The following is a 6,000-nucleotide window of genomic DNA, read 5'->3' as shown; positions in this document are numbered from 1 at the left end:
CATGTGATTTTAAACCACACAAAATTCTTACATGAGTTGAATGTTGTGAGCAATTGTTATTCATTCCCAATTATCCTTTTTTTTGCTTGGGATGATTCTTCTCATCCCAAAACTTGCTGTTTCCGCGGAGTAAACATTTAGTACAATATCTCTTAAAGCCTTGACAAAATTAAAATTAGGATGCTAAATTGAAAAACACCGGTCAGTGCTCATTAATGAACAGTGCAATAGTACTGGATAACACATTGTATTTACCAGGGTTTTTCTTAAAGCTGTGCACAAGAGTTGCATAGCAGTTTGTAAGCCTATAGTATCCAATAAGATTTTGAAAGGTCTCTAGAGAGCAGATACAGATATCATTTTCTGTGGTAGGGAGAAATACAAAGCAGACATGATCTTAAAACTGGAGATTAAACCTTTGAGGAGTCAAATCATGTGTGGCAGTCATTTACAAAGATTATTCGAAATCCAGCCTCCTAAAGACTGAATGCTGATTCAGTTGGAAATTTTTTTCACTATTTTTACTTGGGGCAAGGTTATTAGGGATATAACGTTAATGTCTTAAATGGAATTATGGCTCAGACCAGCTTTAATCCAAATGAATGATAGAGCTTCTGGCTGAATGACAACAGAATAGGAATAGACCACCTAAAGATCAAATTCAGAAAACTATGTACAATAATGACTGCATTTCAAGACCACAAGTTTAGGTTCAAGCACATGGACATGATGTGGTTATAAGAGGTGCCGATCATAACTCATTCTTTGTTTTGGTAGGATGGTACTCCAGTATAAATCTCCAGAAAAGGGGGGCAATTTGTAGTTATAAAAGGAGGAATAATGTGAGGAAACCAGTTAGCTATGTGACTGTGTACACCCAACATTTCATAACATTTGTACTTTCTGACATCTGTGTATCAATATGGAGAGGGGTGTGGGGGAAGGCTAAAACTTCAGAATATGTTGGTAACCTTTCAAGAAAATAAGAGAATGAGTTGGATCAATTAATGCATGACATTTTTATAAGTCTTGAACAAACTGCTGTAGGATGAGCTCACCTGAATAAAGGTTCCAGAAATTTCCCTGTGTCTTCCAATTCATCTGTTTAACTCTTTCATCCAATACAATTTCCTCTTGGCCTACCTTCCTCCTTAACTTCTTGTAGAGCTGTTCTAAACTTGATATTTATAACACTAGATTTATCTTAATTAAATTATCCAATAATCAATAAATTTAGTTATATAGGACCTGCAGGTACACATGATTTTTCCCAAAGTTAATAGTCAGTCATAAAAGCAAAATACTGCAGACACTGGAGATCTGAAATAAAAACAAAATTCTAGAGAAACTCAGCAGGTCTGGCAGTATCTGTGGAGAGAGACACAGATTTAATGTTTTGATTAAAATCGAACTCTTCTAGAACCGGTTCAGGAGGAGCATATTGACTGAAACGTGAACTCTTTTTTTTTCTCTTCAGCAATGCCACTGGACCAGTTTCTCCAGTTTTTATTGTTAACGATATAGTCACTTTTTGTAGTATAGTGAATATGACTGCTGTTTTTAGTCCAGTGAGATCAGATGGCTTCGAGATTAAAAAGAAAGTGCTCACATTTATATATGATTGTGTTTTGTAACATAACATCTCAAAGGGGTAGCATTTATCATGTAGGAAACATAATTTTTTTTTCAGCAAATATCCACAAAGAGCATTCTGATAATGTAAATTTTCTATTAATTGTGGTGGTTGAGCGATGAATGTTACCAAAGACTCACCAGAAAGAATTCTGCTGCTTTTCTTCTGCCATAGGATCTTTCATATTCACCTAAGTGGACAAACCAGAACCTGGTTGATTGTCTTATCTAAAAGTGAGAACAGCAAATAGTGTAGCAATCTGAATAAATGATAAGTTGACCTGATTGGGTATTGCTTTGTTTTCATAAACACACTGAGCTGAAAATTAAAGCCTGCTCTTTTTCTTAATAATTGAAACATTTACAAATAATGCTAGATGGTTGGCTTTTAAAATGAAGGCAGAACTGCGTCAAGATAAATACTATTGAAGACTAGTCCAGGTCTTTAATCTTTCCATGGGAAATTGACCAAAACACATGCTGTGCACATGTTATTGTAAGTTATGTTTTTCATATTTACCCATAGCAATTTGATATAATTGTACAAGATAATAAGTGTTTCCAACAATCAGTAAGTACCAGTTCTGGAACAAATCCAGACTTGTAGCATTTTCTTGTCAAATCTGCAGTGGGATTGGAATTGTGTGACAGCACTTATAGAACAGTACAGCACAGGACCATTTGGACCACCATGTCTGTATCAAACATTATGACATTCTAAACTAATCCTATTCATCTATATATGGTCCATATCCCTTTATTCCTTGCCTGCTCATGTGATCCATAAATACAATCACAATTTACTTCAAAGTTTCCTTTATATACAGTGTCTTGCTAATTTATAAAATTCTGAAGTTCCAGAAATTTTTTATTTCAGCTGTGACAAATCCATAATCAAGATGCTGTTAACAGCTGCTTACTACTTGCAGCCAGCCATTTTTTGAGGGATTCCAATTTCATAAGACACATCTGGAAAAGCAGTTAATACAACAGGAATAGCTTACTTATTCCAACCCAGTTCTACACTGTGTTGTAAATCACATAGACAACCTTGGGATTTTGTCTCTCCAAATAAAAGTTGGAAACTGAGGAGATTGGGGGTTCAGAGAAAGTTGAAGATTAGGGATTCTGAGATTGGAAGAAGACTGATACCAGGGAATTGGCGCTTGAGGAAAGATGCAGACAGGAGATTGAAAACTCATGAAGATACAGATTGGTAAAGGAGAATTCAGGAGGAAATGCATATTGGGAAATGGATCTTGGGAGGATGGAACCTGGTGAATGGAGCTCAGGGTAAGGTGGGGTCTTCAGCGAAGGGGAAGAGATAAGACCAGGTAAAAGAGATGGCATGGTTTCCGATTTTCCTGCCCTCAATTTCCATATTCAGCTGCTCTCAATGGTCTTCTGTCCCTCACGGAACAATTGTTGATGGATAATCACAATTCATTATTCTCAATGACACAGGAGCCAAGCAAAAAGCAAATATTTTACTCCAAAATATTGGGTGATGTGAAAACATTGTCGTCATCGTATTGCCACCCAAACAATTTGTTCTTTGAGATGCAATGTTGTTGATGCTGTAGTCAGCATCCTTGGCTGCACAAAGATTTCATTCCAAAAGAGATTTGGGATGTAGTGTAAATGTACAACAAATAATATTATGAATTGGTATTTTGGATAGCACTTCTTCATACCACTTCTTTGGTATGAAGGGCTGTGATAAGCTATACTGTAGTCAGAGCATCACATGATAAAATCTCCATGAATGCCTCCAATACGGTTTGGGGCATTGGTCTAATATCAGGTGTTGTTTACTTCGATGTAATTAATATTATACATTAGTGTGAATCAGCAATATGTTCCTGTGTCAGATCCATAAAGACTCTTCAAAGCAGGTGCTGCACCTGATTTCCATTTCCCAATGTCCATTTTCCAGTTTTTCTCTCTCTGATCTTCATTCTGCACCCTCTCAATTACAAATGTTTATTATCTTGTCATAAACCATATGATCCTCTCCATCATGGGAAAAAAATAGCATATTTAGGTTTCATTTATGAGGTACAGCTGTTTTGACTCAAGTTTCATGCATTCTGATGATTTCAATAGAGTCTTTGTACACAAGAACTCAAGAGCACATGAAATGGATACAGGACTGAATTGTTCAGCATGCTCCACTGTTCAATCTAATCGTGGGTGATCCTGGGCTTCAACTCCACTTTCCCATTCACTAGGCATGCTGCCTCGGATGCTGCCTGACCTGCTGTGCTTTTCCGGCACCACTCTGATCTAAACTCTGGTTTCCAGCATCTGCAGTCCTCTCTTTTGCCTCGTTGATTTTAACCTTACTACGAATCCTCTTGCAAGGATGCCTACCTTGAAGAAGTTCTCCTCCTCTCTCCACAAGAATCTCAGTGAGTCTCTCTCTCACTGCAACCCCCAGTCATCTCCTCTGCCCTGAAGCTCTTCAACCATGTACTGAACACTGTCCTCATGACCTGTCCTACCTGCCAATCTCCCTTCCCACCTATCCGTTCCACTCTCCCCTCTGACCTATCACCTCCATCCCCACCCCCATTCACCTATTGTACTCTTTGCTACCTTCTCCTCAGCAACACACCCCCCACCACCCTCCCCCCATTTATCTCTCCACCCTGGAGGCTTTCTGCCTCTATTCCTGATGAAGGGCTTTTGCCTGAAATGTCAATTTTCCTGCTCCTGGGATGCTGCCTGACATACTGTGCTTTTCCAGCGCCACTCTGATCTAAACCCCTCTTTTTCATTCACTGCCTGGATTCCATGACAGACCAATGATCTTTCCTGGACTTAAAAATATTCCACAATGGAAGATCCACCACCATCTGGAATTGAGAATTCTGAAGATTCGCAACGCTTCAATGAAGCAAATTCTCTTCATCTAAGTCCAAAATGACCAGCTCCTTCCAAGACTGTTAGCCTGTGTTTTAGATACCCCAGCTAGCGGAAACATCGAACCTGGGTCCCTGGCACTGTGATTCAGCTTCCTCAACCTATTTGAATGCTAGTGTGTCAGGAGGATCGGGGGTGTGGGTGAGGAAGTGCAGCTGCTGGAGTAAGAACTGCTTCCAGTTGGACTTGCTGCCTTTGTCCTTCTATTGGACATAGTTGTTAGTTTGGAAAGTGCTATCTGAGGAGCCTTGGTGAATTTCTTCTAAATGGTACACACTGCTGCTACTGAGCATCAATGGGAGGAGTTGAGAATCATCAAATCAGTCATGAATTCATTGAATAACTGAACAGACTTGATGGGCTGAATGGCCTACTTCTGCTCCTACGTCTTTTGGTGGCTACACTTTACCAGTGATTGTTAAAGTCACTACAGTCCTCAACAAAAGAATTCATTACCACTCCCTTCAGCACATTTGTCCTGCCCATTCTTGGTCTTATTTGATCTCTCCTGTCTTCCATCCTGTCATAGACAAGCACTGTTTTCTCCCCACCTTTCCCCATGTCACTTATCGTATCTCTAATGTTTACCATGATGATGAAAAATCACAAACCTGAAATGTTAACTGTTCCTTTGTCCACGAGTACCACCCTGTGGCTAATGACACATTGCAAGGGACACAACTGGGGACTGATACTGTAAAATCCCATGACAGTCACTGCGGTCTGATTTCTCATTAAAGAAAGGGAGATGACTGATCACTGAGGGTCATTACACCCTCAGGTGAGGGGAGAGTTTGAGAATGCGGGCCATCTATGGTGACCTCAGCCAGTACTGGACTCAAACCCATGCTGTTAGGTATTGCTCTACATCATAAACGAGCTGCCCAGACCAGTGAACTCACTGCTCCCCATATATAACCATGGAAATTCCATTGAGCAATTCCACTGACAGGCTGAAGATACATTTTAAATGTCTGGTCTTGCTCTTCAGTGCACAACTGGCCTGGATCTCTAGAATTGTATTGATGTGTTGCATTCTGGAAGATATTGCACAGCAGTGAGTTTTGGGATTGTCAGAGGAATAAGGTGCTAAACACAGTCTGTTGAGAGGTGAAGGTGGAGAAGGGGGTGGAACCTGATGAGGGCAATACACCACCAGTAGGACACACATGGTTCACATTGACTCCTCCAACTGCCAACCACATGCAAAAGCCACTTCCTTCCTCCCTCCCCCCAACTTCTTCAATTCGAGTAACACAAAGCAGGTCTGCAAACAACCAAGAACTGTTTCCCCAGTCCCCATGGCTCAGTACCAGTTACTGTGCAGTATAAGTGATAAGGTCACTTGCTAGCTAGCCACCAAAAATGGACAAAAACAGAACGTTGTTCAAAAAAAGCTGTAACGTTCATCTGGCTCAAATTAAAACAGAAACTTACCATTAT

This window comes from Hemiscyllium ocellatum, chromosome 36 (assembly GCF_020745735.1).
Source record: "Hemiscyllium ocellatum isolate sHemOce1 chromosome 36, sHemOce1.pat.X.cur, whole genome shotgun sequence".
NCBI classification, from domain to species: domain Eukaryota; kingdom Metazoa; phylum Chordata; class Chondrichthyes; order Orectolobiformes; family Hemiscylliidae; genus Hemiscyllium; species Hemiscyllium ocellatum.
This window is presented reverse-complemented; position numbering follows the sequence as displayed.